At 49.2% G+C, this 23,943-nt stretch overlaps 1 pseudogene; it reads left to right on the top strand.

Moving 5' to 3' along the window:
* Nucleotides 1-12,692: 12,692 nt before the first annotated feature.
* Nucleotides 12,693-15,490, top strand: LOC112107411 (annotated as a pseudogene).
* The last annotated feature ends 8,453 nt before the right edge of the window (nucleotides 15,491-23,943 follow it).

Raw genomic sequence — 23,943 nt, 5'->3', positions numbered from 1 at the left:
CCAGCTGGGGTGTAAATTCTAGGGCGCACCAGTGTGTTGCACACTAACTGACCCATCTGGACCCTGCTAGTGCTCACTAAAAGTTCCCTGCTGCATGTTAACATAGGACTCTTTGACATGGGACAGCATCAATGCGAACTAGGGGCGGCTCCAGGCACCAGCGCACCAAGCGCCTGCCTGCGGCGGCAAGCCGCGGGGGGTGGCCTGCCGGTCACCGTGAGGGTGGCAGTCAGGTGGCTTCCGGCAGTATGCCTGTGGGAGGTCTGCTGGTAACGCGGATTCAGCGGCATGCCTGCGGGAGGTCCTCCAGTCCTGCGGCTTTGGCGGCAATTCAGTGGCGGGTACACCGAAGCCGCAGGACCGGCGGACCTCCCGCAGGCATGCTGCTGAAAGCCGCCTGACTGCCGTGCTTGGGGCGGCAAAATAGAGCCGCCCCTGCTTTCAGTGCACGCCAGCAGGGTTTGCAGGGCAGTTAGTGCTCAGCACGCTGGTGCACACTAGAATTTCCACCCCCAGCTGGTGCAGACAAGCCCTTGGGTTCCTTGCCAGCCAGTGGAATTCATAGCCCTGAGTCAGGCACCCAGGCTTCCCCTGCAATGCACATGGAGAGTTAGACAGCTAAGAAAGGGATCCACCAAAGCCGGGCAGACACCTTAGCTAGCCAGGAGTGAAATGCAGAGGAAAGGGGTTGGGTTTAGGGCCCAGATTCACAAAGGTATTTAGGTGGCTAGCTACCACTGATCTGCGCCTTCAGCCCCTGACTGATGGGCCAGAGAGAGGTGCCTATTTGCAGCTAGGGTTCTCAGGTGGGAACCCCCTCCTGGAGTTAGCCCCTATTATAGCTCCTAACCCAGTGGTCAGGGCACTCACCTGTATGCAGGAGACCAAGATTCAAATCCCTGCTCTGCCCAATTTCAGAGCAGGGATTGAACCCAGCGCTCCACATGAATGCCCTGGCCATCGATCTATAGGATGTTTGGGGCTGGGAGTGCTCTCACAATCTCAGTTGTTGGAGCTGATCCACTTTATAGAAATAAATTATCCTATCTCCTAGAACTGGAAGGGACCTTGAAAGGTCATCGAGTCCAGCCCCCTGCCTTCACTAGTAGGTCCAAGTACTGATTTTGCCCCAGATCCCTAAGTGGCCCCCTCAAGGATTGAACTCACAACCCTGGGTTTAGCAGGCCAATGCTCAAACCACTGTTCATGTCCCTGCTCTAATAAATATTTAAGTCTCCCATGTCCCAGATGACTGCCTTAACCATGGGCTATTGGGGGAGGATGGGGGGGGCTTGCATGCACCGGGGTTAGTGATACTCTAACACCTACCAGGCTGCTCCTGTTGGGGAGATAAGTGGGGGAAAAGCCCAGTATGAGAATCCCACTGGGGTTTAGGCAGAAGCAAAGGCTCTGAGCACCTCATTAACTGGGGAGGGGGAAGAGAATTTAGGTGGCTTTGCACATGCCCAGTTGCATTGTAGGCCGCATCTGAGCGGGGTTTTGAGAATGTCAGTGGCACCTGAAGGTTGCACAGAGGTGCTTGAAGAGGCAGTTAGGTTAGGGTTGCCAGGTGTCTGGTTTTCAACCAGAACACCTGGTCAGAAAGAGACCCTGGCAGCTCCGGTCAGAACCGCTGACTGAGCTGCTAAAAGTCTGTCAGGTGGCGCAGCAGAGCTAAGGCAGGCTCCCTGCCTGCTGTGGCTCCGTGCGGCTCCTGGAATCAGCAGCATGTCCCCCCTCCGGCTCCTAGGCTCAGCGGCAGCCAGGGAGCTCTGCACACTGCCCCTGCCCCGAGCACCGGCTCCCAGCTCTCATTGGCTGGGAAGGGAACTGCGAACAATGGGAACTGCAGGGGCAATACCTGTGAACGGGGCAGCACACAGAGCTGCCTGGCTGCACCTCCGCCTAGGAGCTGGAGCGGGAACATGCTGCCGCTTCTGGGAGCCGCCTGAGGTAAGCACCTCCTGGAGCCCTCACCCCCTCCCACGCCGCAACCCCCTGCCCCAGGTTGGAGCCCCCTCCCACACCCAAACTCCCTCCCAGAGCCTGCACCTCCTCCCGCACCCCAACCCCCTGCCTCAGCCCTGAGCCCCCTCGCACACCCCAAACCCCTCATCTCTGGCCCCACCCCAGAGCCCGCACCCCCAGGCAGAGCCTTCACCCCTCCAGCACCCTAGCCCCCTGCCCCAGCCCAGAGCCCCCCCCATCTGAACCCCTTGGCCCCAGCCCATAGTCCCCTCCTGCACCGCAAACACCTCATCCCTGGCCACACCCCCGAGTCCGCACCCCAAGCTGGAGCCCTCGCCCCCTCACACATGAGGATGGGGGAGAGCAAGCGATGGAGGGAGGGGGGATGGAATGAGAGGGGGCAGGGCCTTTGAGAAGGGGCAGGACAGGGGGCGGGGCAATGGTATTCAGTTTTCTGCAATCAGAAAGTTGGCAACCCTAAATTAGGTAGCTAAGTGTCTTTGTGTATCGAGCCCTTGGCTTATGCTGTTAGCAGGGAACAAGTGCAAATCTCATTGTTATCCTAAGGGGTCCGTTCCACTCATACTATTCCCCATCAGCCCTGTTGCCTGATTTATAAGGTTAATAATATTAATTTGGATAATATGGGTTTTAGGCTCGCCAATTTGTCTGATTAGAAGATAATAAGGTTCTTGTCCCGAATCAGGCTCCACAGAATTTACAAAGGACCCTCGGGAGTATGACAGGAAGCTCACACTGAGACAGATATAGCCTTAAAGACTTTTTATTAAGATAAATGAAGTAGTAATTAAATGGTAAAATAATCTAAGTTACAAAGTTACAATTGTATTACTGCTATTCAACAGATACATGTGGTATTATGTTGTTATATGCTACAAAGCTTTGGTTAATATATTCACACCCTTCCTTGATAACCTGGTGGTAAGAGACACAGGACCAGCCTCGCCTCTCGCGGTTCAGGTTCCTCAATTTTTGAGTGAGAGGTGCAATGCTTAGAAGAAGCTAGTGCTAAGAGCTAGCAGAACTAACTTAGAGTTTACTTAACTAACTTAAAATTAAAACCTAATAAACAAAACTAAGAACAAAAGCTTAGGGAAACCAAGTTTAGCTAGTCCCCTTGGAACTTAGAAAGTTTGATAAAAACAAGTACTGCCTACTAATAGAAGTAGTCGTCGTAGATAGATAGCTTTTCTAGCAAGGTGAGTCACCTCTTTTATAGGGCACAAGTGCCTGAAATCCTTCCTCCTATGCTCAAACTTCATTCCTCACCCACAAAAATGTTAAGGTACACTTACTCCATAGGCTAGTATGTTTGTACGTATTAATGACAGGTACATATATATTAATGACATTAGATCATACACACGTGTTATTTTTGTTCTTCGGTTATTTTGGTTCTTTCCTTGTGGTGTACCTGTGAAGTCTGTGGGTACAGACTTGGAAACTCCCTATGCCATTCTTCCATTATCTATCTATCTAGGTGAACGGTCTCAGACATGTGTGTGGGTGTTGACTTGCTCTCTGGGTGAAAGGTCTCAGACATATGTAAGCCAACTTTGCCTTAGCTCAACATACAGGATATGGCCTGTAGGTCCCTTGCATTACAGCCGAACTTACTTTAATATAAACCTATTATAATAAATCAAATACTTAAACTATAAGAAAAGATATATGTATATGCAAGCAAGCAGGTTAATCCTATAGGCTACAGCCCAGGAAATACAGAGAAGGGCTACAAGGATGATCCGAGGAATGGAAAACCTGTCTTATGAAAGGAGACTCAAAGAGCTTGGCTTGTTTAGCCTAACCAAAAGAAGGCTGAGGGGAGATATGATTGCTCTTTATAAATATATCAGAGGGATAAATATCAGGGAGGGAGAGGAATTATTTAAGCTTAGTACCAATGTGGACACAAGAACAAATGGATCTAAACTGGACATTAGGAAGTTTAGACTTGAAATTAGACAAAGATTTCTAACCATTAGAGGAGTGAAGTTCTGGAACAGCCTTCCAAGGGGAGTAGTGGGGGCAAAAGACATATCTGGCTTCAAGACTAAACTTGATAAGTTTATCGAGGGGATGGTATGATGGGATAGACTAATTTTGGCAATTAATTGATCTTTGATTATTAGCAGGTAAATATGCCCAGTGCTCTGTGATGGGATGTTAGATGGGGTGGAATCTGAGTTACTACAGAGAATTCTTTCCTGGGTGCTGGCTGGTGAGTCTTGCCCACATGCTCAGGGTTTACCTGATTGCCATATTTGGGGTCGGGAAGGAATTTTCCTCCAGGGCAGATTGGCAGAGGCCCTGGAGGTTTTCCGCCTTCCTCTGCAGCGTGGGGCACGGGTCACTTGCTGGAGGATTCTCTGCACCTTGAGGTCTTTAAACCACGATTTGAGGACTTCAATAACTCAGACATAGGTTAGGGGTTTGTTACAGGAGTGGGTGGGTGAGATTCTGTGGCCTGTGTTGTGCAGGAGGTCAGACTAGATGATCATAATGGTCGCTTCTGACCGTAAAGTCTATAAATACCAGCTCATACTAGTAATGCCTTATCCAAAGATAAAATAAAAAGAAACCTTCTGAAGGCATCCTCTGCACCATGCCTACAGTTCAGCCACTGCTAACTGAGAAACTGTGGCTTCAGGTTTTGCCCCAGTTGTTTTCATTCTGCCCCCCTACATGCACAGGATAAGTTTGTGGTCCAGTCTGGGTTACAAATCCTGCAGGCACAATCTTTTTCTCATAATATTGAGGCACTTCAGACCTGGTTGCAACTAAGAAATGTGGCGTCCTGTGACAATGAAGCCTTGAATTAAGGTGCAGTTTGGGTTGAGTTCTGGATTATGTTTGGGCTGGCTGGCATTTTACCCCAAACATTTCACCTGTTTCTAGCTACAGCACCACAGGACGTAGCTGTGAAAATGCAGCATGTTAAAACATTATGTCAACAAGTCAGACTACAAAATCAAGGCCACTGCAGCGTCAGAACCCCTCGGTCTGCCAATGGCTAATATTGATCAAGTTACTTGGGCCAAGATTTTTATTTAAAGTTTGTGTATACAAAACAACTGGTTCATGCATGCAAGTCAGGATGACATGCAAAAATTTACATAAATGCAGATTCCCATCTTGCACATGCATCAGATATTTTGCAATTGCAATTCATCTGCAGAAGAATATTCATGGGTTTCTAAATGGCTGGGCTGCAATTGCTCTGTACCTCAGTTTCCCCATCTGTGAAATTATGGTCATACTATTTTACAGGCTTAACTAATTTTTGTAAAGTACTCTGGCCTCCTTGGATAAAAGAGGCTTTAGAAGAGCAAAGCAGTGTGCGTTCTGATTATTTTAACTTGAACCTCCTAAAGAATGTACAGCACTTCAAGGTTAAGAGATGAGAGATCTAGGCCTCTGGTTTTAAAGATATGATTAATCCATAATTTTCTTTTGGGTGTGGGGTTTTTTTTATTTTTTTTTTTTTTTTTTTTTGTTTTTTTTTTTTTTTTTTTTTTTTTTTTGTGGTTTTGTGGTCTCCAGTGTAAGAAAATGCCGGGATTTCTCTGCCACTGGCCCATGGGAAGTTGTCACTGAGACTGATGGGAAGCAGGCGCTGGCCACTTTTGATGCTGTTGTGGTTTGCACTGGACATCATGTAGTGATAATCAAGATGGCCCATTCCAGACAGTTGAAAAGAAGGTGTGAGGATACTTAACATGGGGAAATCCTCACACCTTCTTGTCAACTGTCTGGAATGGGCCATCTTGATTACCACTACAAAAGATTTTTTTTCTCCTGCTGATAATAGCTCATCTTAATGAATTAGCTTCTTAGAGTTGGTATGGCAACTTCCACCTTTTCATATTCTCTGTATGTATATATATTGTGACAAAGTTCCTCCTCTATCTTGGTGGGTCCTGTGCTTATTGGCGGATTTTCTTGCCACAGAGATGCACCATGTGGGTTGGGGAACAGCCCAGAGACCTTCCCCTCTGGAAGAACCCACAGTCCAGGTCAATTGGGAGGTTTGGGGGGAACCCGGGCCCGCCCTCTACTCCAGGTTCCAGCCCAGGGCCCTGTGGACTGCAGCTGTCTATAGTGCCTCCTGTAACAGCTGCATGACAGCTACAACTCCCTGGGCTACTTCCCCATGGCCTCCTCCAAACACCTTCTTTATTCTCACCACAGAACCTGCCTCCTGGTGTCTGATAACGCTTGTGCTCCTCAGTCCTCCATCAGCACACCCTCTCACTCTCAGCTCCTTGCGCCTCTTGCTCCCAGCTCCTCACACTCGCACCACAAACTGAAGTGAGCTCCTTTTAAAACCCAGGTGCCTTGATTAGCCTGCCTTAATTGATTCTAGCAGCTTCTTCTTAATTGGCTCCAGGTGTCCTACTTAGCCTGCCTGCCTTAACTGGTTCTAGCAGGTTCCTGATTACTCTAGTGCAGCCCCTTCTCTGGTCACTCAGGGAACAGAAAACTACTCATCCAGTGACCAGTATATTTGCCCTCTACCAGACTCCTGTACCCCACTGGTCTGGGTCTGTCACATATCCCTCCCCCCTGCTCAACGCCAAGGGGTTGGGCAGCTTGGGACGCCAGACAGTGCACACGTGACAAGCCATCGGCGTTGCCATGACGGCTCCCTGCTCTGTGTTGCACATGGAACTGGAAAGGTTGGTGGGATAAGAACCATCTGGTCACCCTTGTGTTCTTCTCCTTGTTCCGCTGCATCCATTGAAAAGGGGCATGGTCGGTCACGAGGACAAATCTGCACCCGAGCAGGTAGTAGCGCAATGTTTCCATGGCCCATTTTACAGCGAGGCATTCTCTCTCCACCACTGCATATTTTTGTTCCCTTGGAAGGAGTTTCCGACTGAGGTATAGAATTGGGTGTTACTCCTCCCCGACCATCTGTGATAGAACGGCCCCCAACCCTACTTCCGATGCATCCGTCTGCAGGATAAACTCCTTGGTGAAATCAGGGGCTATCAGTACGGGGTTACTGCAGAGGGCAGTCCGTAGGTCTGTGAATGCTTCCTCTGCTGCATCAGACCATCTCACCAGATCAGGTCCACGGGCTTTCACTAGGTCTGTCAGGGGGCTTGCCCTTGTGGCAAAGTGGGGGATAAATTGTCGGTAATACCCCACCACACCTAGGAATGCCCGGACTTGTTTCTTGCGACTTGGTCGGGGCCAATTTTGGATGGCCTCTAACTTGTTCACTTGGGGTTTTACCAAACCTTTTCCCACAATGTAGCCAAGATATTTGGCCTCTGTAAACCCTACAGCGCACTTGGCAGGGTTTGCTGGAAGGCCAGCTCGCCTGAAGGTATCGAGGACTGCCTCCACCTTCTCCAGGTGGGTTTCCCAATCTGGGGTATGAATGACCACATCGTCCAAGTAGGCAGCAGCATAACTGTTATGCGGGCGTAATAGCTTGTCCATGAGGCGCTGGAAGGTAGCTGGGGCCCCATGTAGTCCAAAAGGGAGGACAGTATATTGAAAAAGACCCTCTGGTGTAGAGAACGCAGTCTTTTCCTTTGCGTCTTCTGCAAGGGGAATCTGCCAGTACCCCTTTGTCAAGTCTAGGGTAGTCAAGTACCGGGCATTACCCAGACGGTCCACTAGCTCATCTATGCGAAGTATGGGGTACGCGTCGAACTAGGATACTTCGTTTAGTCGCCAGAAGTCGTTGCAAAATCTTGTGGTGCCATCAGGTTTGGGCACCAGCACGATTGGGCTGGACCACTGACTGTGGGATTCTTCGATGATCCCGAACTCCAGCATTTTTTTTACTTCTGCTTTTATTTCCTCCCTTTTTGCCGCTGGCACCCAATAGGGCCTCATTGTTACTCTGGCCCCAGGGTTCGTGACGATGTGGTGATATGTCTCGGTTGTTCGACCCGGTTTTGTCGAGACCACATCTTGGTTCCGGAAGATCATCTCAGATACCTCATTCTTCTGGTCTGGTGATAAATCGGGAGACACTCTCACCTGTTTGGAAGGCTTGTTTTCCTGGGTTAGGTCTTTTTGGACCTTTGTGCATGCCTCTTGTGCATGCCAGGGTTTCAGAAGTTTAACGTGATAAATCTGTTCTTGTTTTCTGCATCCTGGCTGCCGCACCTTGTAGGTTACTTCCCGCACGGGTTTAACCACCTCATAGGGCCCCTGCCATTGGGCCAGAAGCTTGCTTTCTGCCGTGGGTACCAACACCATAACCCGATCCCCTGGTTGGAACTGTCGCACTTTTGCCTGGCGATTGTAATGGGTTCGCTGGGCCTCCTGTGCCTTCTCCAAATGTTCCCGTACAATAGGGGTAACCCGGGCTATCTGGTCTCGCATCTGCATTACATGCTCTATTATATTTCTCCCCTCATTGGGTTCCTCTTCCCAGATCTCTTTGGCGATATCTAGTATGCCACGGGGGTGATGCCCGTATAATAACTCGAAGGGGGAAAACCCAGTTGAGGCCTGAGGTACCTCCCGGATAGCGAACATAAGGTAGGGTAGTAGGGTGTCCCAATCCTTCCCGTCCCGACTTACCACCTTCCTTATCATAGCCTTGAGGGTTCGGTTAAACCTTTCTACCAACCCATCAGTCTGCGGATGGTAGACCGAAGTTCTCAGGGTATGTATATGGAGCAGCGTACAGAGGTCCTTCATTAGCTTCGACATAAATGGGGTTCCTTGGTCGGTTAATATCTCCTTCGGTAGCCCCGTTCGGGCAAAGATCCCCACCAGCTCTTTGGCTATAGTTTTAGAGGCCGTGTTCCACAGGACGGCTTCTGGGTAGCGAGTAGCATAGTCCAAAACAACAAGTATATATTGGTGGCCCCGAGCCGTCTTCTCCAGGGGTCCCACTAGGTCCTTGGCTATTCGCTCGAAGGGGACCTCTATGATGGGAAGGGGTACTAAAGGTGCCCTCAAGTGGGGACGGGGACTGTGCAGCTGACACTCCGGGCAGGAGGCACAGTACCTCCGCACTTCTTCATGTACTCTGGGCCAGAAGAACCGTCCTAGGACTCGTGCCAGGGTCTTCTCTACCCCCAAATGCCCCCCAAAAAGATGATTATGAGCAAGACTTAATACAGCGTTCTGGTGTTTTTGAGGTACTAGGATCTGCTGTACCTTCTGCCCCTGTACTGGTGCAACCCAGTATAAGAGATCCTTCTTCATTATGAAGTAGGGTCCTGGTCCCTGGGTTTTCCGTTCCACGGGGACCCCATCTATTTCAGTCACCTCCTTCCTAATGTTGTCATATCTTGGGTCTTCTGCCTGGTCCCATCCAAAATTTCCTCTCCCGGGGCTAATCTGCCCAAGATCTAGGGACCCAGTCTCTGTTGCCTCTACTGGTTCAGAAGCATTAGGGTGGGGGTCAGACTCAGGTGCTTCTCCCTCCTGTGTGGCCTCCTTTTCAGCTGCACGGGTCCGCCTACCTACAAGAGCAACCCTCTGGCTTTGGGTCAGTATTCGGGTTCCCAAGGCCTTAGCTGCCCTTCTTTCCCTTTTTGTCTTTCTACCCTGTCTGGGAGTGGAGAACAAATCTGGGGATATTTCAGAGAAGATTGGGGGTTGACAGTCTGCTGTGGATGCCTCACCAATTTTAGGGTCCCCATCTTTCTCCAATCCCCCTACTGGGAGTAAGTTTCCAAACCCTGGGAAGTCCCTCCCCATGAGCACTGGGTATGGGAGTTTAGGGACTACACCTGCTGCTCCCTCAGTAGTGTTCCCTTGGATCTCGATTTTTACTGGGATGGTGGGGTAGTAACTAACTGTCCCATGGACACATGTTATCCCCGTACGTTTAGCCTGTAGCAGCTGTCTACGCTTCACAAGCTTCCCTGAGATAAGCGTGATAGCACTCCCCAAATCAACCAGTGCCGTGGTCCCTACCCCATTTAGTTTCACTGGTCTGGTATACATATGTGGGGTTAGTGAGACCCCCACAAGGTGGATTAGGGAGCATGGATCTGCCCAGTTCCCCAGGTTACACTGCATAGGCTCCTCAGCATTGGGACACTGTGCAGCTATGTGTCCCCACTCCCCGCAGGCATAACATCTGTATGGAGCCCTAGGCGTTCCCCGGTCTCTTGGTTTGGGCAGTCTAACATCACGATCCTCTTCTCCCTCAGTGCTCCGACTCTTTATGGCCTCTGATGGGCCTTCAGCCTCTCTCTTTTTCCACCTGGGCCCTCCTGGTGGCCCAGTCACCCGAACTTTAGGGCTTGGTGCTGCTAGTTTAACCCGGGGTGCCTTTTCCTTAACTGGTCGGGTCAGCTCCCACGCTGTCCTTCGCCTCTCTACCAGGGCGACAACCTCGTCATAGGTGGAGGGTTCGTTCTGGCTTACCCAGGCATGAAGGTCTGGTGGTAGTCCCCTCATGTATCGGTCGATGACCAGAACCGCTAGTATCTCTTCCGGACTCCGGGACTCTGTTTGCAACCACTTTCGTGCGAGATGGATGAGGTCATACAATTGGGACCGCGGGGTTTTGTCTTCCTGGTACCTCCAACCGTGATACTGCTGGGCCCGCACTGCTGTCGTTACCCCAGATCTGGCCAGGATCTCTGCTTTCAGCTGGGGGTAATCTGCCGCAGCCTCTTCAGGCAGATCATGGTAGGCCTTCTGGGTCTCCCCAGGAATGGGGCAAGGATGCCAGACCACTGATCTCGAGGCCAGGCCTCCCGTAGGGCTGTCCTCTCAAAGGCCAGAAGGTATGCCTCTACATCATCCTCCCGTGTCATTTTCTGCAGCCAATGGCTGGCCCGTATGAGCCGCGTCCCATCATGGCCGCGATTCAGCTCTGTAAGGGACTTTACCTGGTTTACCAGTTCCCGCAACATAGCTCTGTCTTGAGCAGCCTGGTCCATCAGCAGGCGATTAGTCTCTTGCTGCAGCCGCACTGCATCCTGTTGGGCGGCTGCCTGGACACGGGTAGCCTCCTGCTGGGCCGCCGTAGCTTGTATCAGTGCCCGCACTACGTCATCCATTGTGGTGAAAAAAAATAAACCCTCTCCTTTTTTTGTTATGTTGTTTTTGTTTTTTTTTAAATCACCCTCCTTCTTCCGCCGCGCTGTGCACCCCAAGATCCCACCCCTGACACCAGTGTGACAAAGTTCCTCCTCTAACTTGGTGGGTCCTGCGCTTATTGGCGGATTTTCTTGCCTCAGAGATTCACCATGTGGATTGGGAAACGGCCCAGAGACCTTCCCCTCTGGAAGAACCCACAGTCCAGGTCAATTGGGAGGTTTGGGGGGAACCCGGGCCCACCCTCAACTCCAGGTTCCAGCCCAGGGCCCTGTGGACTGCAGCTGTCTATAGTGCCTCCTGTAACAGCTGCATGACAGCTACAACTCCCTGGGCTACTTCCCCATGGCCTCCTCCAAACACCTTCTTTATTCTCACCACAGGACCTTCCTCCTGGTGTCTGATAACGCTTGTGCTCCTCAGTCCTCCAGCAGCACACCCTCACCCTCACCCTCTCACTCTCAGCTCCTTGCGCCTCTTGCTCCCAGCTCCTCACACTCGCACCACAAACTGAAGTGATCTCCTTTTAAAACCCAGGTGCCTTGATTAGCCTGCCTTAATTGATTCTAGCAGCTTCTTCTTAATTGGCTCCAGGTGTCCTACTTAGCCTGCCTGCCTTAACTGGTTCTAGCAGGTTCCTGATTCCTCTAGTGCAGCCCCTGCTCTGGTTACTCAGGGAACAGAAAACTACTCATCCAGTGACCAGTATATTTGCCCTCTACCAGATTCCTGTACCCCACTGGTCTGGGTCTGTCACAATATCTTCTTACTATATGTTCCATCCTATGCATCTGATGATGTGGGCTGTAGCTCACGAAAGCTTATGCTCAGATAAATTTGTTAGTCTCTAAGGTGCCTCAAGTACTCCTATTCTTTTTGTGTAGGAGAGCAATCCTAGTCCATGTCCCTGCCAGCTCACCTAGCAGGCTGCTGGGGGCCCTGCCCTGAGGACTGCCCCAGGACAGGCGATCCCTGGCTGTGGAGCCTGGCAGTCTTGGAAGCCCTGGGAAACCTGACTCAAGCCTGGGCTCTCAGGACTTCTGGGCTCCCAACTTCACAGCAAGCGGCCTAGAAGCCCTGACTCTAACCAGGGCTCTGAGCCTGGAAATCCAAGGGTCAGTGTCAGGGCTTCCAGATTCACTGCCATGGAGCTGCACTTGGGGTGAGCAGCTCTGGTGTAATCCCACCATATGGACCCCCCTGGTGCCAGACTCCAATGCTTCCCTATTCCCAGCCCCGCTGGCTTCCCAGCATGCTGGGCAGCCTTTTGAAATGCCAAAACTTCTTGCAAACCAGCACCAGCTCTTGTCATCACTGCAGTAGTTCACTGCCAGTCCACTGACTAACAACGTGTATCATGCGCATACTTTGCACCTGCTAATATTGTACAGCTCGGGTTGTGTAGCTACAGAATGCCTAGATTCACCAGGGCTTGACACCAAAGTCTGGCCAAATTGTCACTCGGCCATTGATCTCTGAATGACAATGCCTCAGTATTCCATCTGTTAGCCCAGCATGTCTACTTGTTGCCATTCCTCCTGAGCTTACTTTGTTCCCTTCCAGAGTGCCCGTTTCTCATGTAGCGACAATGACTTGCTCTCTTGTGCTGCCCAGGCATCGCCACTAATTCATTAAGCGAGCCAACTGAGATTGCCACTTTCCTTGCAGGTATGAACGAGTTGAAAGGCACCTACCTTCACAGCCAAGGATACAAGAACCCAGAAGGATTTCTGGGGAAGAAAGTCCTTGTGGTTGGACAGGGGAACTCTGGAGCAGATATCGCTGTACAGCTAAGTCAGAGAGCTGAGCAAGTACGATTCCTGAAATTGCTTATGAATTACTGGAGAGAGGCAACGTTTATATTCTGATGCATTCATCTATTGCCAAACCAAGCACCAAAACGTCATTATACTGGGAGAGCTTTTATTGAGGCTTGGACTAATGACCCAACAGGGTCTTTCCCATAGTTTTTCTGACTGCAGCCCAGATTCGGGATCAGGAGTTGCCATCGTCAAACAGCCAGCAGACCTATATGACATAGCAGGTGGTCTCAGTCCATATTTTAATGCTCAGATGTCTGAATCCTATAAACCACCACCAGAGATGTCCCCCTGTAGTAGCAATCTGTGGAAGCGTAGCCAAATGGGCATAGAAAATCAGTTATCCAGTTGTCTCCTGTCTTCCCTTCCCCTTCCATTCAGGATTGAGATACCATGGCAGAGCAGGGAGGGTTAAACTTGGACAGGCTCTTCCTGTGCTGTGCCTGTCTTCAGGGCTGTCAATCCCAGAACCCTCCGGGGACTCCAAATTCACTCTAAAAATTGAAACCCAAGAATACAATCAAAGTATAACCAGAGGGCAGCTTTTGAACAGAGACAGCAACAGGTGGAAGTAGAGCATGAGCTCAGACCAGATGTTGCCAGCCCAGTAGGTGGTGTCTTCCTTTGCCAGTCTCATCCATAAGTCTCCAAACAGCATCATCAAAGATCCGAAGAGCAGCATTGTCCTCCGAGAGGAGTGTTTGGAGATGACAGAGGTTTGCTTCCTTTGGTTTAATTTCACACTGAATCTGGGTGAGAGAATTACACTCACTGTTGGAAGCTGAATTCTGGCTTGGCTTTCAGGTGTTTCTCAGTACCACAAGGGGCTCAGGGGTGATGAGCCACATTTCTGAGCATGGATGCCCCATAGAGACAATGTACAATACCCACCTGAGTGATGTCATCAGGAATACTCTCCCTTTCCCCCTGTTCAGCTGGATGAATGAGAAGATGAATCAATGGTTTAACCATGGAAACTATGTCTTGGTGCCCCAAGACAGCTATTTTCCACTAGCCTGGCCAGCAGGCCCATTGTGCAACTGGGGAAGGGCTAGATAATGGACTGTGCAGAGTATCAGACCATTTCTGCAATATGTTCCTGTTCAGTTTCCCATAACCTAATCTTTGGCCAAAGGATATTTTGGTGGAGCCGTGCAGAGGTGAATCTGAAGGTGGAAGACCTCTCTCTCCAAGTACAGTGCTCTCTCTGTAACTTGGCCTTCTGAATTGGAAATTACAAGGCAGAGAGTGGGAAAAAATCATAACTAAATATCCAGAAGGGGGTCTGTTGCTTCCCACATAATGGGGGTACATTCTGCAAAGCACTGTTGTCTGATGGCTAGAGCACTGGCCTAAGCCTCAGAAGAGTTAGGTTCTATTCCCCGCTCTGCCATTGACCTGCTGGGTGATCTTCAGCAAGTCTGTGCCTCAGTTTCCCCATCTGTAAAACGGGGGGTGATGATCCTGGCCTCTTTTGAGATCTACTGGCTGACAAGTGCAATGTAAGAGTAGGGATGCTGATTGACATCATCATCCTTTAGGCTTCACTTTAGTAAAGCTCCTTCACTACAGCCTGTGTACCCAGCAGGATTTTTCCAGCAACCCCGGGTAGTCTTTCTGCAAACTGCTTCCTTCAGGATGCCCTCTTCACCCAACCATCAAGCAGCCTAGTGCACTAAAGAATGCCTGCAGATGACTGCTGTGTTTGGAATTCATGACCCTGGCAATAGCTGGATGCCATTTACCCTGCTCTCTCTTCAGAGAAAAGCGGTTGCCGGGAATCGGCCTGTTTCTTGACCTGTTCCGTCCAACTCCCATTGGATAGCAGGACGTCCTCTTGTCTCGCTTTGCCTCTGTACTGCAGAACCAAGAGGCAGTGGTCAGCGATGACTGTCCCAGCCGTATCCTCTGTGGTGGCATGGTGGTGGAGCCCAATGTGAAGGAGTTCACCGGAACCTCCGCCATCTTAGAAAATGTGACTGTGGATGAGAAGGTGGATATTGTCATCTTCACCACAGGACACCATTCCTCTTTGCCCTTGCTGGAGAAGTCGATGACACCAGGTCTCACTGTATAAATACATCTTCGCTCGAATTGGAGAAACCAACACTGGCTGTTGTTGCCCCCACACAGCCACTCGGGTCTATCCTGCCAATGGCAGAGCTGCAGGCTTGCTGGGCTGCCAGGGTCCTTAAGGGTAAGGGTCTCATATTTGATCATGGTTCAATTGTAGCCATGGTCAGAAAAGTGATTATGTAAAAATGGTACCATCTTGTTCAACCAACCAGTCCCCAGTTGGGTCCAGAGCTGTCTCTGCTTGCTTGAGTGGCAAGAAAAATTGGTCATGGCAATGCCCACACCAGAGAGTGTGGTGAGGAACCATGGGGCACAGCTGCTTCTGTAATAGGCTTCCCTGGAGATCCCTACTCATTGTCCAGGCTGGGCCTCTAGGGGAAATACAGACCCATCTGGTGCCTGTGAAGTAGAGAAGGGGTAGAAACATCAAGATTCCAGGAAGCCCCTTCTTCAACCTCAGCTCGCTCCTTGATAGACCCAGATGGGGATCTTCTGTGGGGACAGGAGACAATAAACCCTACCTGTCTGAGAGCAGGGAGAGCCCCAGTAACCTGAAGTATTGTGGGGGGTAATCCTTGAGCCCATTTTCACTCCCACCTCTGAAAAAGCATCAGACGCGCAAATACTCACAGGGGCAGAGAAAAGATGATCAGCTCTGGTTCCCCCTCAGGGAGTGCAGCATGGTGGTTAAACCCAGAAAAGCCAAGCCATGGGGAGGCTAGGGGAGATGGACAAGGATCTGAGGGGCAATGGGGAAGGAGGGAGAACGGGTCAAGGAAAGGGGAGTGGTGGGGACAGGAAATAGGAGACAAAAGGGTGGAACTGTGCTGAAGTGATGGGAGAGGGAGACTGGGACTGGTCAAGGAGATAGGGAGCAGGCTGGAGGGGCTGGGGCAGAAAGGGTCAGTCTTGGGGTGGGTAGGAGCAGAAAGGTCTGTAACATGCTTTGATCAGAGCCAGAACTAGAACCCAGGATTCCTGGGCAGGCAGTACATAGCTGTGCAACCCACATGATGCCACTTATTATTGCTACTAGTTAACTCTGTTAGCTCATGGCAGAGGTGTGTGCACTGGATCTAAAGGTTCTAACCCCACTGTAGAAATAGGTAGCAGTCAATATGGTTCCATGTGATGGCATTTCTGTTTGTATGCTCGGATATTGCATACAACAAACCACATTAAAAGAACATAAAGGCTTCACGATCAAGCATTCAAGAGTTAGGCAATGCCAGAATTATGGTTGCCCGTGCGGACAAAATTTCTCTTCAGAATGAGTTACAGTGAGTTTACACTGCATTGCATCACAGCTTAGGGGGGAGTTAATTTTATTTGTCAGGGTTATGTATGTTCCCTTCCAAGCGCAGCATGATGGCTGCCGTTCTCAAGAAACAAGAGACCAAGCTGACATCTTACAGAATTCTTCCTGTCACAGAGATGTAATTCTCAAGTCAGTTTTTTCCCCTGAGTTCATGAAAGAAAAATCACTTGGCCAGTTGCTTTTTAGTGGCTACTGTGCAGAACCATTCAATTATTCAGGCCAGCAGCCATGGTCCTGTTGCCCCTTCAGTTCTGATTGAACGCTGCAGATCCAGCAGAGATCACGCATTGGAAAGTTGCTTCCAGATTCTGCTAAAACAGGCAAGTTTCTCCCATTGTCACTACCACGGCTAGCAATGGTGGGAATGCTAGAGAAGTCCAGCTGCCAGCAATGTTATCACTTTGTCTAACCCTGTTGAGAGTAGGTCTAGATGACATGTGATGGCTAAAACACTAGCATCCTTCAGGAGCCCACCTCCAAGGGCTCAGGGAAGGGAGCTATTGTAACACTCTTCAGACTCAGAGCCTGTTCTTTCAAGGCACAGGATTCTGTATTACTTCTGAGAGTACAAACACCTGTAGTGCAGAGAAGAGAGAGGCTCAGGGGACCTGGATGAAAGAGAGGTCAAACTAAAATCTCTCAAAGACAATTTAACGTGGCTCAACAGCTTGATTCAGTAGCACCACAGTGGGCCACATGGTTTAAACTCTTCTGCTCCTGTACAGTACATAGTGGTCAAGGCCGGGCCTAACACAGAGTAAAATAACTGCAACTTATTTTTGGTAACCACCATATTCCTAATACTTTGAACCATTTTATATTTAAGCAATAGAAGTTTTAAACCTCTGTGCTGGGGTGTCCACCCACACAAGACTGGAAAGGGTTACTGTGGCGGGGGCGAGGGGAATTACTCCCTAGGCTGCCCCTGGAAGAGGAGCCAGGGAGTGGGGATTGGTTAAATGAGGCTCAGGTGGACAGGAACAAGAGAGGCCTGTATAAAGCCAGGGAGCTGATAGCAGAGAGGGGTTGCAGGGAAGGAGTCTGCAGTCACTTCCTGGGAGAAGGGAGGTGTGTTCAGGCTATAGAGACAAGTACCCTACAGTTGCTCTCTGGGGGAGGGAGTTGTAGGGCTGGCAAACCCAGAGCGAGGGAGAGCCGGAAAGGTAGGAAAGGCTCAGGGAAAAGCAGCAAGGCATAAGATAGTGCAGACTTAGGCTGCTGATCAGCAAGCCCCTGGGCTGGAACCCAGAGTAGAGGGTGGGCCCAGATTCCCCTACCCACCACTGGGGAAGTGGCACAGACCAGGCAGTGGAGAGTGGACTGCCTGGGACAGTTTTGCCCCAAAAGACTGTCCTACCCCAGAAGGGGAAACCACAGAGTGACGTGGACGGAGGGCCGAGTCACAAAGAGGAGGCTGCAGTTCCTGGCGCGAGAGAGGGCCTGCAGAGGGAGAAAGTGATGGAGAGTGACCGCAGGAAGTGGTGTTGGCCTGGCAGAGCTAATCCCCAGAACTGCCAGGAGGCGGTGCTGTCCAGCGGTGTGTAGAGCACCCTATCACAACCTCTTTAAAGCATAAACTTCTAGCACACAGAGCAGAAAGACTCAGGGGTCTGGATGGACCAGGGCTCAACTTAACTGCTTGCCCCTATACTACGACAACCCCAGCCAGCCAGGGTCTCAAACTGACAATCTGAGGGAACACAGCGTGGGGAGGGGAGTCCAAAAAGTTCAACCGCTGTGAAAACGTCAGTTATGAATTTGAGAGCCTAGCACTCCCTTTTGTGTACGCTGTACACTGTGCCTTACAGTGAAAATGGGACTTAGGCATTTAAGTCATTTTGGTGCTTTTGAGAATTATACACTGAATATAACATGCTGGCATGCAACCAATTGACATAAATAGCACCAAGGCCCACCAGAGCAATACAAATCACCAAGTTTTCTTATTACATTTCCTTATAATCGTCAATTATCAATCCTTTAGTATCTATATCATCACACTTCCAGTACTTCGCCAAGGCGTGAGGCTGCACTTACCTTAAGGCACTCTTAGGAATGTGATCCCTGCTTGTTCTAATGTTCGGTATGGAAGAAACAAGTTTAAAACATCAAAAGCAATTTATTTCCGGTTCTCTTAGGCCAATGTACTTGGACTTACGAAGGAGAAGATGCAGATAGCAGTAGTTCGTTAAAATCCATAATATGGTTCCTTGGCCTCTCGCTAGAAAGACAAATGACTCTACAAGGGGACTTTCCTCTACTGATTTTAATGAACAGAGAGAGAGAAATACAATCCCTGAAATGAGTCTCGCCACCTCTCAGGCCTAGAAGCTCTGGGAGAGTCTGTCCACATGTCTGGTGGCATTCCTGGGTTCTGCAGCTTTTGTGGGTTCAGCAAATTCTTCTGAGCCTGTGGCCCTACAGGTGGCAAGAGACTGTCCATGTGGGTTCAGCACACTCTGACCCTCACCACACTGACCTCAGTTTATATACCCTGTTTTGGGTCTGGTGGAGGAGGGCAATCCTCTTGTTTCTATTGCCCACTTGCCGAATGTGCTCTCAGATTTCCGCTCTCCTGGTTTCTCTGCGGCTTTTGTTGATAGCGTTGATGTGTAACAAATTTCTTCAATACTTTTCATATCTTTGCATTTCAAAAATTCTATTTCTCTATTAACGCCTGCTATTAACTGTAATTTCTCCCCTTCCTGCTTATCAAGCAATTTCATTTAATATTTCAAAAGTTGCTTATGTCTTTCAATAGTCTTTTTTCCCCCTTCTGTTCAAGAAGTCCAATAATTTTTTGAGTGCAGCAATCATTTAGAAAGAAAATCAGCAAGAATCCATTATAGTGGACCTCGTTCATACATTTATATAACCAAAGAATGTATAAAACATTTCACATCCTTTAGGGCTTGCAATAAAATAAGAGAGACATCCTGTTTTTATGTTGTTTCTTATCTGAGGATCTGGAGGTTTCTTCGACAATATGTGTCGTAGTTTGGGAAGTGGGTGTTGATCTCTCATTGTCTTAAGTTTCTGTAGCAGGAGATAACGTGGAATGAGCAAAGAGGTTATTACTGAAATCCTCCGTGTGGACAGGAGAATAGAGGGATTGCTTCCTGATTGAAGGGGCAGATAGAGAGAGAGAGACATAAGCCCAGATCTTCAATGGGAGTTAGGTGCCTAGTTCTCATTGATTTCAATGGGAGTTAGGTGCCTAAATACACATGAAGAACTGGGCCCTAGTAATTCACTACCAAAATATTAAAGGCATATTAGACATCTATACATCTGTGACAAACGTGGGAATTGTCTGTAATATTTTAATAAACTATCTGCCTGACTAGTCTGGACTTATCACCGTGGAATCACTACCCAGTGAGGGGCAAGAATTGATTTCCTCCCTAGGGCCATGTCTACACTACAAACTGTGGTCAACACAAGTTATCACAGCGCATAGTCACCAAAGCTTGTACATCGCTCAAGTACGTGAATACTTTGCTCCTTGCGTCAGCACTGCAGGTAGTCCCCAGAAGTGCCTCTATTGATGTGAAGTGTGGTGCACCACGAATAGGTGTCCCAGTATGCCATGCGTTGCCATCGGTGCAATGCCTTTTGGGAAATTTTCTCAGTGGGCTAGGAGCTAGAAGGGACTAACCCAGGGATCTCTGAATGCAGGGGGCAAGTTCCTACCATGCAACTTTTTCCATTCCATAATGCCATCCATATCCCATAATTTTGGCACCTCTTTTTAAGAATCCCACAAACCCAGGTAGCGCACACACACACACACACACACGCACGCACACACACACAGAGAGGGAACTACACATCATGATTGGAACTGGCTGCAGAAGGACATCAAACAAAGAACCAAGGATGGGATAAAGTGACCAGCCTGGCAGAGGAGAGGGGTCACTCTACCCCGTTCCAAGGCCTGATATGCTACAGTGACAAGAGAGACACACTGGGCTCTAAGGGGTTAATAGAGCCCTAGGAAGGCTGCACAGGATGCAGCCAGTCAGAGAAGGGCTGAAGGGAGTAGTCAATCAGGGCCAAGCAAGCCCATTTAAAAAGGGAGCTGCAGGGCAGAGGAAGGCAGTTCTCTGCTAGGAGCCCAGGGAGGAAGGACTGTGTCTCTGGTGGGCTGAGAAAACTGCCAGCACCCTGGACAGATCAGTGCTGCTAGCAGGGACCAGGGGAGCAAGAGACAACTCCTGGCTGGCTGCTGGCGTTTGCAGGTTGAGACCCTCAGGCAAAGGCAAAGAGGATGCAGGGGCCATGAGGAAGTGGCCAGACAGTTTGCTGCAGTAGCCACTAAGGGAAGTGGCTGAACAGTGGACTGCAGGTCCCCCGGAAGGGGGGAGCACAGTGTGTGGCATGGCCGGAGGGCTGTGTCGCTGAAGAGGACACCATGGTCCTTGGAGAGATGCGGTTCCTAGAGCAGGAGTGACGGCAGCAAGGAACCACCCAAAGAGGGTGCACAAACACACAGAGCTAATTCCCAAGACAGCCAGCAGGAAGCGCCACAGTGGTGAGTGAACTCCATTACAGGGACATATTATGCAGCAAGGGTTTCAAGGACTTTGGAACTTGCCAAGATGTCCATGTGGCTGATGAGTGACACCTGGTCAGACAGGTTTGCATGGAAGCTGTTTATTGTTTCCGATATATGTTCTCTCCATTGTGCTTTTGTCCTGAATAAATAATACCTTACATCATGAGAACTGGTTAACCCTGTCCTTGCCCCTGTGACAGAACAGGATGGTAGGTGCTGAACTACACTCTGACTTGATCACAGTAAATTGCAGCATAAGTCACCAGTCTGGAGGGACCTGAGAAAGTTGATGACTAGCAGCCGGAGACCTTAATGGGGTGCCCTCAAAGAGGCCAGGAAGGAAGGCCAGTGCAGTTACCTCTGGAACCATGTGCGACAGAGATGGCAATTTCCTGCAGTGTCTTTGTGAGATCTTACTGCATTAGCTGTATGTACTGTGGGACAGGGATTGTATATAATTCCTTAGGGGAGAGGAACTAAGAATGGTGGAGGTGATTAGGCAAATTCACACAGGTTGTAACACCTCCAAGGAGGTGTCACCATGTGGAGAGTCTCACCTAGACTGGTTCAACTGGATTCTCCAGAGACTAACAGGCAAAGACAGGACGTTTGCAATAATAGTCTAAGTTTAAACTGACGCCAGTGCTGATCCAGCAAATGGACAGGACCTTCTGTCCAAGGGGGCACCCAATCCTTCTTGGGAAGGTTTGGAAGGACTTTCATTTGTTGAGGCTCCGTAAGACTGAGGGGTGGCTTCTAGTAACCTTTGCATATATGCGTGTATAGCATGTGTATAGGAACTCTTAATGTTTTTGTATGTTTTCTCTGTCATGCTTTCACCTTAAGGATAAACGTGCTTGCTTAGAAAGAGCTGGGTGGGAACTTGTGACTGTTGGCAATTACAGCTATTCAGAGCCCACAGAGAGAAAGCAAAGTGCAGATGCTGACGTCAGGCAGTCTGGCTTGCTGGGGATATCGCACTGTAGCCAGGGAACTGTGCAGCGTGGGAAAGCCCCCGGTCAGAATGGGGAGAGATGCGAGTCTCTGCACAAGAGAGGTGACGGCTGAGGAGCCAGGGGGCTAGAGTAAGTGCCCTCAAGGGATCAGGAAGGGGAAACACAGGGGCAGTTGCCCTGAACTGTGGTACCATGACAATATGGTTTCATTTCCGGGGCTGCTTTAGACAGGCAAAAGGGCTAGAGACTTAGGGGCTGTATTGTGATGGAAAATCCAACCACTTCATCCACTCCAGTAGTGGCAGACAGTCAACATAAGGGCTCTGGGCTCCCCGTTACAACCCATGGCATAGCAAACACACAGGGACATGACCAGAGTCCTGCTGTAGCCTGGCTCTTGTCAGATGCCCAGATGGCCTCTTGGGGCCATAGGCAGCCCTATGTAAGTTAAAGCAGCCCTAAAGGTGCTGTAAGATAAATGAGGGGCCTGGTCTGCAATCAGGGAGGTACAAGGTGACCAAGTCTCCTTGGCCTTCTACTGCTGCCCCACATTTCCTACCCTGAGCAGGCTCAGCTGAAACAGAAAATCAGAACCTCTCTTCTTTTTGGAAACAAAAGCCCAGCTTCTCCTTTGCAGGGCCCAGTGTCACCAGTAGCAAGGAGCTTGCCCAAAGCCCTTTAGCTCCTCAGTGCAATGCAGGCTGTGGAACCAGTTTGCAAGTCAGCATCCCTTCTTGCCAAACTTGTCTTGCTGAGATTGGGGAACTATTTAGCTATTTCCACCATGAAGCAATAAGCAGCCCTCAGCCCTTGCTATCTCTGGGTCTCCATCTAGTCTCACAGCTCAGATTGCACAGGTCCCTTGCTTTGATGGTTTTGGAAAGCGATCAGACAGCTTCCACATCTGAGAACTTTGCTCCTGCCAATGCCAGCAAGGATCAGTTACATAACTGCCAAGGGAAAGAGGGCGGTTCCACATTTAAAGAGAACTCCCCACTCCCTCGAACCTGTTGTTGTGTGACCAATATTCCTCCAGTGCTGTGCAAGTTGAATTACAGTGAGTGACGCTTTCCCTAGCTGCCCAGACACACTTGTGAAGGGACGTGGCTTCAACAAACAAGACACAGACGTGAGGTAAGGGAACTAAATCAACCTATGCATGCAGAGGGTAAAGTGGACACCACATAATAGGGACACAGTTAATAGGCACAGCTGTTTAACTAGTACAGATGGTTAGGGACGGTTTTCCTGCAATGCATTTGGTTTGCTTTAGAATCACCTCTGCAACTTTGCATTGACTAATAGACCAGCTGGAAGCAGATTTTTTTTTTCCATGTGCCGCTGAACTTCTATGACAAGCAAGCCTCAAAGCATTTGAGACAATAGAAGCTAGGATGTGCCTTATGCAAACTTTGTTCAGTTTTGAAGTGTGTATTTGTTTCATAACAGATGGCTTTAGAGAGTCCTTAATAAATACAGATGGATGCAAAAAGGTGCAATTACTGGGCAGAAAAAGTGCTAATTCAGTAAACAAGAGCAGGTAAACAGGATGTATTTCTGAAGTATACATTCAGATTTCCATGCTAGGAGGTAGGAACCGAAGCAATGGAGCTGGTTGGGAAATTATCTTTTTTGACTAAAAAAAAGTCAATGAAAACAAGCAAAAAAACCCAAACCTCATGGATGTTGAAATTTTTCCATGAAAAATATTGGATTTTCACCAAAAAAAAATGTGAAAGGGAAAAAATCTGTTTTCTCCTAAAACTTGAACTTATTAATAGAAAACTCATTGTCAGAGAGACATAAGGCATTCCAGTGGCTGGGAGTTGATGCTAGAAACATTCAAACTGGCAATAAGTTGCATATTTTTAACAGTGAGGGTAATTAACTATTGGAATAACTTACCAAACTGTGTGCTGGAGACTTTATCACTTTATCATTTGAATTCTTTCAATGAAGCCTCCATGTCCTTCTAAAAAAGGTCCTGGTTCAGCCACAAGGTATTGGGCACAATGCAGAGGAATTATTGGATAAAATTGTAAAATTCTGTGTTTATGCAGGAGGTCAGACTAGATCATGATGGTGGTCACTTCTGGCCTTAAATGTTTGTTAATTACCCCACATTCTTGTTGCAATATTCAATTTAATAGGTCCATGTCTCTATCTTTGGAGGAGAACTCTATCACTGCAATG

This window comes from Terrapene carolina, unplaced genomic scaffold, assembly GCF_002925995.2.
Source record: "Terrapene carolina triunguis isolate 2854851 unplaced genomic scaffold, T_m_triunguis-2.0 Scaffold210, whole genome shotgun sequence".
NCBI lineage: Eukaryota > Metazoa > Chordata > Testudines > Emydidae > Terrapene > Terrapene triunguis.
Note: the sequence above shows the minus strand (reverse complement) of the source record. Positions and strands in the feature narration are given on the sequence as shown.